The 12,967-nt window shown below is 47.4% G+C and overlaps 1 pseudogene; it reads right to left on the bottom strand.

Moving 5' to 3' along the window:
• Window positions 1–429: 429 nt before the first annotated feature.
• Window positions 430–959, bottom strand: LOC100601117 (annotated as a pseudogene).
• Window positions 960–12,967: the final 12,008 nt, after the last annotated feature.

The raw sequence follows: 12,967 nt of genomic DNA, 5'->3' as shown, positions 1-12,967 counted from the left end.
AGCTGTGAAATAATTTTTCTCCTAAACTGATTTTGAGGATTAACTGAGATATGCATATCAATGGCTATGAAGGAACAAGGAACTGGGCTCAGAGGAATCCTTCAGGAATGGTGATTCTTGTTTTTAATCCTGGATGAGCTCTCACTTCCTCTCTGTGTGCTGCCAATGCCCAGGACAAACCCCTGCTGAGAGTATTCCTTTTTTTTTTATTTTTTGAGACAGAGTCTCACTCTGTCACCCAGGCTGGAGTGCAGTGGTGCGATCTCGGCTCACTGCAACCTCCGCCTCTTGGGTTCAAGCGATCCTCCTGCCTCAGCCTCTCGAGTAGCTGGGATTACAGGCACCTACCACCATGCCTGGCTAATTTTTTTTTTCCCACCAGGGTGTTCCTGAGTTTATCTGAGGCACACCCGGCCGAGGGCCCTGTACCTAGAAGAAGGTGTTGGATCTCCTGGTGAAGCGTGGCTTCTGCTGATGGCACAGCACCAAGTGGGGCAGCAGGAACTTGATCTTGGAGTCGTGGAATTGCCTGACAGCCAGCCGCCAGCACTTGCTGGCCGCGATCTCCTCCATTTTCATGATCTGGATGAAGTGGGCCCAGGCGCGGTACCGGGTGCCCATGTCTCGGTAGCACTGGGTGACAGCACCCATGGTGGTTAGGTCCCGGTATTCCCCATACATGTTGTGGGTGCTGCTCCAGGAGTCATAGTGCAGCCAGATGCCGAAGTTCTTCACCCACAGTGGGTACTTCTCAAACACCTGCCCACAGTTGACAGTCTCCCCCGAAGACCTCTTCATCTTCTTTAATTGAGATAGGAAGAACCAGAAGTGGAACTTGGCGACTACGTGATTAGGCGCAAAGATTTGCATGTGGTAGAGGGGCAGTGTGTGGCATTTGGGGGTGGGCAGGCAGCAACACACCTGACCTTGTACTCTTGTTGTGTGCCCAAGGCCTTCATGGCTTTCTCTCCACCTTCGCCACCACCCGCAAAAGGAAAAGGCTAATTTTTGTATTTTTAGTAGAGATGGGGTTTCACCATCTTGGCCACTCCTGACCTAAAGCGATCCACCCACCTTGGCCTTCAAAAGTGCTGGGATTATAGGCCTGAGCCACTGCACCCGGCCCTCTTCTGAGTATTTAATAGAAATACCTCCATCTGTGGGACCACAGATAATTATTAAAATAGAGAATAATTTTATGTATTTATTTTTACTTATTACAAAACTTAAATTCATGGCATCAAAAAAAGCTTAAGCAAATAAGTAAAAATAAGAAAATAGAGATTACATATAACCTCATCACCTAGAGATAATCACTATTAACAGTTGGGTTAACTCTCCTGGATTTCTTTTTAAGGCATATTTAACAAGATGTCAAATGCAAGTTTCCTGTCATTTTGGCTCTGGGGCAGAGGCAAGGACCACTACATCCAGGCATGCTGAAGGATGGAGAAACCAGTTCTACCAGCATTAATCCCATCACCCCCAGAGTGTGGTGGTGTGTGTGTGTGTGTGTGTGAGAGAGAGAGAGAGAGAGAGAGAGAAGACAGAAGAGAGAAGAGGGCTAGTTGAGAGAGATTTATTTTAGAGGGAATTGTGGTTTTTTGTTTTGTTTTTGAGTTAGGGTCTCACTCCGTCACCCAGGCTAGAGTATGGTGGTGCAACCACTGCTCACTGCAACCTTGAATTCCTGGGCTCAAGTGATCCTTCCACCTAGCCTCTCAAGTAGTTAGGACTACAGGTGCGTGTTACCATGCCCAGTTAGTTTTTTTTCTACTTTTTTGTAGAGATGGGGTCTTGCTGTGTTGCCCAGTCTGGCCTCGAACTCCTGGCCTCAAGCAATCATCCCCGCTAGGCCTCCCAAAGTGCTGGAATTACAGGCATGAGCCACCGCACCAGGCCTCTTTTGGACCCAATTGTTGATTGCTATATGTTCCCCACTGCATCACCCACCTCCACCCCCAGACAGGAGGGGTGAGGGGAACTTGTGAAGGGAGCCATTTGGAAAGTGTGAGATGTGCCTCAGGGGTCTGTAGACCAAGGAGAAAAGCAAGTCTAAAGCAAGGGCCCACTCCTCTCTCTCACCTGCACTACCCTACCCGCAACAGAGAGAGTTTATCATGCTGAAATGTAAATATCCATTGGGTTATCTACCTCCCCAGCTAAACCAGAAACCAGAGTCTGGGGCTTGTATCTCTTGCCCCCTGCAAAAGGCCTCTCACTTAATTGATGCTTGATAAATGTTCTGAAGAATGACGGGAAGACTGAAAAAGCTGTGGAGTCGAAAATGGAAAGAACCAGGATTTAGAATCACACAAATCTGAGTTCAAATCCTGCCTCTGTCACTTTCTAGCTGTGTTCCCTTGGGGAAGTCATATCATCTCTCTAACCTTATATTTCTCACTTGTAAAATGAGGATAATTTGAGTGTCTGCTTTGCAGAGTTTTGAATGAAATGAGATCAAGCACTGGTACATAGGTGTTCCATCAGTGAAGAATGAATGAAGATATGGTAGTTTGGGGAATGCTGCAAACTGGCTCGGTTTTCTGAGAATTTCCTATGTGAGCTGATACAGTTCTGGGATTTCTGGTCCTGGTTTCCTTCCCTGCTCCTTCCTCAGTCCTCATCATCCTCGTCATCTTTATAGAAGCAGCAACAGCTGCCATTTGTATGGCAATTTATAGAAATTCCATGGCCTGGTCTCATTTAAATATCACAATAACCCTGTGAGGTGTATATTATAATCCCCATTTCACAGATAAGGGAACTGAGACCCAGAATGACTTGCCCAAGGGCACAAAGATCTGAGATTCGAGGGTACCTCTATTAGCTTTCCTAAAGGGATTTATTTCACATGTATGCAGCACCCACTGGTATTCTGGGCACTTGCAATTAGCAGCTCCTGTCCCCTTCTATGGTAGTGGAGAGGACAGACAACCAAATCAAAACACCGTCTATATCTCTTCATGGTAAGATGGTAAGTGCTGTCATTGAGTGGGCAGAAACGCCAAACAAGATGACAATTTCTGTTGAGGGCAGTTGTCTGGAGAGCAGATCCGATCCACTGTTTGCTATCTCTGTGGCCTTGGGTAAGTCACTTCACCTCTCTAGGCCTTAATTTCATCTGCCAAATGGGAGTTATGATAATGGTACTTCCCTCATAAATCACTGTGGGGGGCCAGGTGAGGTGGCTCACGCCTGTAATTCCAGCACTTTGGGAGGCCAAGGCAGGCAGATCACCTGAGGTCAGGATTTCAAGACCAGCCTGGCAACATGGTGAAACCCTGTCTCTACAAAAATACAAAAATGAGCTGGACATGATGGCGGGTGCCTGTAATCCCAGCTACTAGGGAGGCTGAGGCAGAAGAATCACTTGAACGCAGAAGGCGGAGGTTGCAGTGAGCTGAGATTGTGCCACTGCACTCCAGCCTGGGCAACAGAGCAAGACTCTGTCTCAGAAAAAAAAAAGTCACTGTGAGGATAACAGATGTAATGTATGTAGCATTTAATATAGTGTTTTGCACAAGCAAATGTATACAACTTTTTTTTTTGAGACAGAGTCTCGCTCTATTGCCCAGGCTGGAGTGCAGTGACAGGGTTTCACCATGTTGACCAGGCTGGTGTCAAACTTCTGACCTCAAGTGGTCCACCCACCTCTGCCTCCCAAAGTGCTGGGATTACAGGTGTGAGCCACCATGCCCAGCCACTTCTCAACTTATGTCCCAATAAACCCATCATACATTGAAAATATTGTAAGCAGAAAATGCATTTGATAAACCTAACCTAACCATCATAGCTTAGCCTAGCCTATCTTAAACATGCTCAGAAGACTTGCACTAGCCTTCAGTTGGGCAAAATTATATAACACGAAGCCTATTTTTAAGCCTTCAAAGGATGGACCCAAGCACCCATTCCAAAACCCCTTTCCAGGATTACTGCAAATTCCCGGGAGGCTTTATTTCTCCTGCTCCAGTTCCTACTTCAGCCTGTACTATCTTTGGTCAGCACTATACCAAAACAGATGTAAAAGTTGGCCCCTTCAGCTGTTTCCACCAACACCCCAGTCAGGGCAGCCTCCGTGAATATAGAAGATCTTTCTTGAATATTTCAAGGGATAGGAGGCAGAGACATTCACATCATAGCTATAAACCTCAGGGTGAACAAAAACAAAAACAACTCCCGGTTTCCAAGACAGCTTTTTCTACTTTCCTCCACGACCCCCAGCCTCAGCCACAAGCCAGCTCTTGTCTCCTGGTAAAGGACATTTGCCTTTGGCTATTCATTCCACTCTCCCTTCCTAAGGACCTCTCAGATTTCTCTTCCAGGCATTATCCCACTGTGTGAAGCCTCAGGGTTGGGGGGCTGGCTTTCTCTCCTATCTCCCCATCACCACCATCATCAAGTGAAAGCCGTACAGGGCTCCTCTTTGGCCTTCATGTAGTCCGCACAAGGATAGGAGGAAATATTTGCTGTCATTCTGGCCCTCTCTGGCGTCCTGCTGCCCACCCCTCCCCAGAGCTCTCGGGTCCTGCCCATTTCCCAAATCCAGTCCTCCAGATTCTAGTAGAATCTCTGAGCCCTCAGTAGCTTCTCAGTGTATGTATGACCTTTTGCTTAAAACATCCAGAGCCATTGGGGAACAGATCCAAATCTAAGTTCTCTTCTTCTTCTTCTCTTTTTTTTTTTTTTTTTTTTTTTTTTTTTTTTTGAGATAGAGTCTCACTCTGTCACCAAGGCTGGAATGCAATGGTGTGGTCTTGACTCACTGCAACCTCTGCCTCCCGGGTTCAAGCGATATTCCTGTCTCAGCCTCCCGAGTAGCTGGGACTACAGGCGCGTGCCACCACACCTGGCTAATTTTTGTATTTTTAGTAGAGATGGGGTTTCACTATGTTGGCCAGGCTGGTCTCAAACTCCTGACCTCATGATCCGCCCACCTCGGCCTCCCAAAGAACTGGGATTACAGGTGTGAGCCACCACGCCTGGCCTTCTCTTCTTTGTTGCCCCCACAACAGCTGCCTCTCAGACATTAAAGACCACACCTTTACCCTGGTTTTCCAAAGCATTTTCCTAATGAAAGCCATCCTGTTCTCTAAGGGTGGAGGTCATGCGCCTGAGGGTTTATGACATGCATGTGGCTCACTGGGATGTTTTTAAAAAATCAAATCAACATTTAAAAATTGATGGATTACACATAAAAGTCCAGATTTGTGGCTTTTCTTATAAATTCAGAAAATCTGGCTTCATAAGACCCACATTTCTCCCAAGGAGCATATTGGCCTAAATGAAGAGCGGACTCCCTGCCCTTTAGACAGGTTTTGCCTTTCTTTTTTCTTTCTAAATACTGTACTTCACCCCATAAGACAGGTTTTTCTTATGCCCCTAATGCACCAGCCTTATTTCTCTCTCCTGCTTGACTCCTGCAGGCTTTCACCTTTGTGACCTTTGCTAAGCGGCATTTTAGTGCCAGTTTCTACCCTCTGTTGCTTTATTATAATTAAGTTGGGTCTAGGAATTCGCTAGGCTCACAAAGGGGGAAAGGCAGTGATGGCTCTCCCTGGAAGGGCCCCGGGTCCAGAGGGATGGGGTCTCCCGTGCAAGGAGGCGGTGGGACTGGTGAGGGTGAAGGTGAGTCTTGGTTATGAAGGATCTAAATGCTCTGTCATCGGGCACGGGGAGCCAGCGTGGGGTTTAAGGCAGGGCGACACACCATGAGCTGTACGTATGAGAAAGGTGGCTGGGAATCTTGCGGGGCAGAATCTATTGAAACCCTCCCATCCCCCGCTGTGTCTGCTGGAAGCCCAGTGAGAGGCAGGGGCAGTGGTCCGAGGACGGCTGCCGCCGGAGGAGTGGCAAAGGCGGTGGGAACGGCTGGGAGAACTGCAAGGGAGGGATTTCGGAGGCAGCCTTGTCAAGAGTGGGTATGCTTGACCTTGACGGAAAACACTGCGGGAGCTGCGGCAGCAACTCGTTCGCCTCCGCTCCCCTCCCGTCCCCTGCGCCGCAGCGGACTGCGGCGGAATCCCGGCCCCTAGCCGGGCGCCCTCCCGCGCGGATGCGGCACGCGAGGGGCGGGGGCGGGATGGCGAGGGTGGCGGGATGGCGGGGATGCCGGTCTTCCCTGGAAGGCCAGGGAGGGAAAGGGAGGCTGGTCACATGGCACCGCCACCGGGCGCAGCCGGATTGGCCGGTTGCGCAGCCAAGCAAGCCAAGGCTGCTCGGATTTCCAGGCACTAAGCGGCCCCCTCCCCTCGTTCGAGCGCCCGAGGAAAGCGCTGGCCCTGCCCCGGGCAAGGGAAGACGCGAGCGGTGCTCGTTCCTCAGTGTGAAACGCACGGTATCGCCGCAGTCCTAGGGAGGTCTGATTATTGGGAGCTTGGGACGTCTGATTATTTATTGTGTAGAAGCAATTGTCTGATTATTGTCTTGGGAGGTCTGATTATTTATTGTGTAGGAGCAATTGTCTGATTATTGTCTGGGAGGTCTGATTATTGTCTGGGAGGTCTGATTATTGTCTGGGAGGTCTGATTATTGTCTGGGAGGTCTGATTATTGTCTGGAAGGTCTGATTATTGTTTGGGAGGTCTGGTTATTGTCTCCATGAACACCTCTCATCCCCCTTCCCTTCTCTGCTTTTCTCCTGACTTCCCACACCTACCCCTCTTTCTACCTTACCTACCTGGAGGTCAGCTTTATTTGCAGGTTTCCATTACTTGCTGTAATTTTTCAGCTTTGAGTAAATCAACCTGCTGGAGGTGGCAAAGATTAAAAGAGAAATCCCACAGATGCCTCAAGTCCCACACGTCCAGGCCCACCTATCTCCCCAAAATGCTCTTCTCTGTTTCAAGCAAACACCTGAGAACCATCTCCATCTCGCTGTCCCCAATCAAATCTATGACCAAAACCTATTAAATTTACCTCCAAAATATTTCTTACACCTCACACCAAGTATTTTTCCTTCTTAGCATTTATCCTGATTTGTAACTGTATGTTTATTTGTATGATTGTTTTTGTAAGGGTTTTTCCCACTGGATTGTAAGCTCCATGTGAGCAGGGACCTTGTCTGTTTTGCTCATTGCTGTATCACCAACACTGTACCAGGCACATAGTAGGTACACACTAAATGTTAATTAATTGATTGAATGAATGAATCCATGTATAACAAGTCCTGGGGAGGGGCACAGATTTTAAGATAAAATACACAGTATCTATCCCCAAGAAGTCACCTATCCGATGGGTTTGGTGTCATGAAGCCTGTAGTTCCAGCTACTTGGAAGACTAAGGCAGGAGGATTGCTTGAGCCCAGGAGTTTGAAGCTGTATCATACTATGATTTTGCCTGTAAATAGCCACTGCACTCCAGCCTGGGCAACGTAGCATGACCCCATCTATAAACAAAACAAAAAAAGAAGTCATCTATCCAACAAACATGGCCTGAGGTCTTTGCTACACAAGGCCCTGGACAGAGACTAGTGCATGCAATGAGTAAGATTCCATTTCTACCTTCCCTCTTTGTCTTAAGAGTCCACATGTCACTAACCCAGACAAGACCCTGTGGTATTGGAGGTGCCAAGGGTGGAGTCAGAGTCCAGGATTTAGAATCTGATGAGCTGGCTGTGTGACCACAAGCCTTCTCTCTCTGAGGCTCCATCTTCTCATCTTGAAAACAGGATAGCAATACCAAGCTCACATGGCTGTTGAGAGCAATGAATGAGATAAATGAAAGCACCAACTGTGGGTCTTATGGCGATGTTGGGTGTAGGTGGGTGATCGTGTCTTCCAGTTTGCCTGGAAGAGATCGATGGACACCTGTTAAACTAGAGAAAATTAATAGCATTCCCTTTCATCCCTCCAAATGTCCAGCTTTGGACAGTAAAGTATGTGGATACCCTAGTAATCCATGTAACTCTAGAGTTATCTACACTGTACCCTGGGGACACAAAGGATGTAGGGAGCTGGGTCTGACTGTAGAAAGGTGGATGGTAACCATGGAAATGAGCCTGAAAAATGCATAGGATTACACCAAGTGGAGAGGGATAGGAAGGGCATAAGAAGCAGAGGGTCCAGCATTTGCCAAGAAGCAAGGCTTAACAATCCTGGGCATACTTAGTTAGATAACATAAAGAAGGCCAAATGGCTTGAGTCCAGGAGGCATGCAAGAAGATGAGGCTTTCTGCAGTGGGAACTGGAGAAAGTTTTTGAGTAGGGGTAGACATGAGCCAATGGCTTCACAAAAGAGACCAGTTGAGGAGCTGGGGCCAAAATGGAAGCAGAAGAGATAATGAGGCTTGAACAGGGCAGTGCATGTAAGCCCAGGGAAGAAAGGGTGAGATTCCATAAGCATTTTGGAGATAAAACAGATAGGACTTCGATGTGAGCATCAGAGGACAGGTCAGAGGCAGGAAGACTTCCAGATGGATAAAGAGGCCACTCCCTGAGGCAGGCAGAGAGAGGACAGGCCAGGAGACCCAGAAAATAGGAGGTGACCCAGATCAGGCCGACTAGGCACAGAAGCTGATGATCCACAGGGAAAAATGGAGATCACATCAGGTAGAGATGACTTCTGAGGCCAGAGGAAGGAGCTAGGAGCCTCAATATTCATGTGACATCTAATTAAAATTAGCTTTCAAAGCAACCTTGAAGCCAGGTGCTGTGGCTCACGCCTGTAATCCCAGCATTTTGGGAGGCTGGGGCGGGTAGATCACCTGAGATCAGGAGTTTGAGACCAGCCTGGTCAACATGGTGAAACCCCGTCTCTACTAAAAATAAAAAAATTAGCCAGGCATGGTGGCACACACCTGTAGTCCCAGCTACTTGGGAGGCTGAGGCAGAAGAATCTCTTGAATCTGGGAGGCAGAGGTTGCAGTGAGCTGAGATTGCGCCATTGCACACAAAAAAGCGAAACTCCATCTCAAAAAAAAAAAAAAAGGCTGGGCGTGGTGGCTCACACCTGTAATCCCAGCACTTTGGGAGGCTGAGGTGGGCGGATCAATTGAGGTCAGGAGTTCAAGACCAGCCTGGCCAACATGGTGAAACCCCATCTCTACTAAAATACAAAAGAAAATCAGCCGGGCATGGTGATTAGCGCCTGTAGTCCCAGCTACACACAGGAGGATGAGGCACAAGAATCACTTGAACCCAGGAGGTGGAGGTTGCAGTGAGCTGAGATCACGCCATTGCACTCCAGCCTGGGTGACAGAGCAAAACTCTGTCTCAAAGAAACAAACAAACAAACAAAGAAAAAAACAACAAAACAACAACAACAACAACAAAAACCTTGAAAAAGACAAGAGAAAACTCAAAAGTAGAGCCTCAAGAAAGAAAAAAGCAGGTTTTGTAGTCCAATTTCATTGTATGTATGGCTCTCCTTGATTTAAACTGTCCCATAATACCTCACAGACTAAAGGCTGAGCTCCTTAGCCTGGCACTCAAGGCTTCCTGCAGCTGGGTCTCAGCCTATCTCTGATGAACATTTCATATTTCATCTGCTCATGTTTGGCCCCTCCCTCCTTCCTTGTGAAAGACTAGCTCCTTCCTTTTGGAGAATTGCTCCTCCCTTTGGTCCAGGCATATGGTTCAGGTACTGCCTATCAATCATAGCATTCCATCCTCCATGACCACAGATGTGAGTGAGTATGCAGCCAAACCTCACCAATCAGACTTGTTCTGAAGAATTTTGAGAATCTGGAACAAAGGGAAGGTAATTACTCCTCTCTGGGGAGGAAGCTAGGACACATAAGCTAGGGATTCTACAGTTCCAGCAAGAGAGAGAAGTCGACTGAAAAAATAAAGTGGGGAGAAGAGGGAGTTAATGCTTAACGGCTATGGAATTCCAAGTTGGGAAAACGAAAAAGTTCTGGAGATGGATGGTGGCGATGGTTGCACAACAATATGAATTTATTTAATGTTACCGAACTGTACACTTAAAATTGGTTAAAATGGTAGATTTTATGTAATGTATATTTTACCACAATAAAAAAAAAAAAGAAGAAGCTAGCATGCAGAGAAGCAAAGATGAATGATGGAGTGCAGGATCTGGGGGCTTTCCTGGGTGCAGTTGCTGTGACACAAAGGGTTCAAAAGGTTATAGAAGCCAAAAAGCACTCTTTTGGCCTAGCCTCATTCAAGTTAGGCTTCTGGTCCCTGCATCCAATGGAGCCATAATACAGAACCTTGCCATTTTCTTTTTTGGTTTTTTTTTTTTTTTTTTTTTTTTTTTTTTGAGAAGCAGTCTCACGCTGTTGCCCAGGCTTAGAGTACAGTGACACGATCTTGGCTCACTGCAACCTCTGCCTCCCAGGTTCAAGTGATTCTCGTGCCTTGGCCTCCCGAATAGCTGGGACTACAGGTGAGTGCCACCATGCCTGGCTAATTTTTGTATTTTTAGTAGAGACAGGGTTTCTGCATGTTGGCCAGGCTGGTCTCAAACCTCCCGACCTCAAGCGATCTGCCCACCTCAGCCTCCCAAAGTGCTGGGATTACAGCGTGAGCCACCGTGCCAGGCCAGAACCTTTCCATTTTCATTTCTCACTCACGTCCTTTCAGACCTTCTCTTCTCCTGTCAATGCTGCTGCTCATACTTCCTCAGACTTATCCTGTGTTTATACACACTATGCCTTTCCTCCCTGCTCCCCAAGCTTGGAATGTCCTTCCCCCTTCTTATGACTTTGTCAACTCATATTCATCATTTGAGATCCAGCTCAAAGGGCTCCTCCTCAGGAAAGCCATCCCTGACCACCCTAAGCAGAGCCTGCCATGCCTTCTGTTGGTCTATCATAGCTTTTTTGTATATGTCCTCATCACTTGGTATCTCAGTGATCTGCCATCTTGTCTGTAACCCCCAGTAAATTATGTTTTTCATCTCCATGACCCTGGAAGCTGGCAAAGAGGCTAGCACAAAGTAAGTATAATAAATCTTTACTGAATGAGTGCACAGATGAGTGAGAATCTTTTTCTCCCCCATGCCATCTCTGAGTCACTACTCAGTTTCTATCAAGAAGAGACACATAAGGAAACGTGGGAGGAATTGCTTTAGTCCCTTTATTCAAGGGTGATAGTCTCAGGAGAGAAGAAAACACAATCAAATTGGGGCCATTGCAAAGTCTAGTGGCATTTAAAAGAAGTTATTTTCCCCAAAGCACTGGCAGCTTTGAACTGAGGCTGAATTTGTTTGGAAGCCAGAGCCAAGACAAGCAGACATTTGGTAGTGTTGAGCCTTCCAGCAAGCTGGGATTCTGACAGCTGTTTCTGTCAGCTGCACAAGGAGAAGCATCTAAAAGGCATCTGGGTCTACCTGGAACTGGGGGTCCCCCTATCTTTTAGCACAATCTGACTCAAGGAACAAGGCAGCCCTCTCTCCTACCCTCCATTCCCACCATAAGCATATACCTCCTCTAAGGGGGCTCTACAATTGATTAGGACGTTGCGCACTGAGAACAGAGTCAAAGATGACTATAGGGAACTGTGGCAGAGATGATACTACTGCTTACTAAATGGCTTATGGTTTGTTCCTACATTTCCCAGCCTTCCTTGCAGTTTTGTTTGTTTGTTTGTTTGTTTTTGACACAGAGTCTTGCCCTCTCGTCCAGGCTGGAGTGCAGTAGTGTAATCTCCGCTCACTGCAACCTCCACCTCCCGGGTTGAAGTGATTCTCCTGCCTCAGCCTCCTGAATAGCTGGGATTACAGGCGCCCCTACCACGCCCAGCTAACTTTTGTATTTTTAGAGATGGGGTTTCACCATGTTGGCCAGGCTGGTCTTGAACTCCTGACCTCAGGTGATCTGCCCGCCTTGGCCTCCCAAAGTGCTGGGATTACAGGCATGAGCCACCGTGCCCGGCCTCCAGCTCTCTTTTTGAGGCAATACTGAAAGCTTTGCATTGAGATGGTGGAGACCAAGACAGAAGTAGTCTGGATCTCTGAGTTACCCAGGAGAGTTGAGAGCTACCCTGGAGAGTGCCTTAACCCATAGCCAGCTTTGCATGAGTGGAAAAGATATACCATTGTTGTGTTATGCCATTGAGACATTTGGCTTGTTTGTTACCATAGCCAAGTCTAGCCTATTCTGCCAGATAAATATAGACATTAATTGTTGTTTTAGCCATCCAGCATCAAACCTCCTTCCTATTTGAGGATTAAACTCTCCCCCTCCTTTAGGACTCTTTGGTGTTGCCAAATCCAGCGGTCACATCTCTGTTCTTATCTTTCTTGATTTCTCAGCAGCATTTGTCACAACTGACCACTCCCTTCTGGGAACATACTCTGTTGGTGTCTGTGACATCATGCCTGCTTAGTTTTTCTTTTATGTCACTGGCCCCTGCTTTTCAGTTTTCTTTGTTGGCTCCCCTTCTTGTTTTATGTCAAAAGTTTGAAGTTCTGGAGACCTGGTTTAAAATATCACAGCTGGTTTCCACCTTTTGAGACGGTGTCTTTTTGTGTCACCCAGGCTGGAATGCAGTGGCATAATCACGGCTCACTGCAGTTTCAACCTCCCAGACTCAAGCATTCCTCCCACCTCAGTCTCCCAAGTAGCGGGGACTACAGGCACACTCCATCACACCCAGATAATTTTTGTATTTTTTGTAGAGATGGGGTTTTGCCATGTTGCTCAAGCTGGTCTCAAACTCCTGGGCTTAAGAGATTCACCTCCTTAGGCCTCCCAAAGTGTTGTAATTACAGGTGCGACCCACAGTTCCTGGCCCATCTTCCCTTCCTTATTAATAACAGAGCACTCATTGTTAGCTGGGCACATCGTACCCAGTTAAGAGAATGTTTCCCAGGCTCCCTTGCAGCTGAGTATGGCCATGTGAGTATGTTTTGGCAAAAATGTGCAGGACTTCCAAGGCAGTCCTTTTTTTTTTTTTTTTTTTGAGACGGAGTCTCGCTCTGTCGCCCAGGCTGGAGTGCAGTGGCGCAATCTCGGCTCACTGCAACCTCCGCCTCCCGGGTTCCCGCCATTCTCCTGCCTCAGC

Source organism: Nomascus leucogenys, chromosome 12, assembly GCF_006542625.1.
Source record: "Nomascus leucogenys isolate Asia chromosome 12, Asia_NLE_v1, whole genome shotgun sequence".
In the NCBI taxonomy this organism is placed as follows: Eukaryota; Metazoa; Chordata; class Mammalia; order Primates; family Hylobatidae; genus Nomascus; species Nomascus leucogenys.
This window is presented reverse-complemented; position numbering and strand designations above follow the sequence as displayed.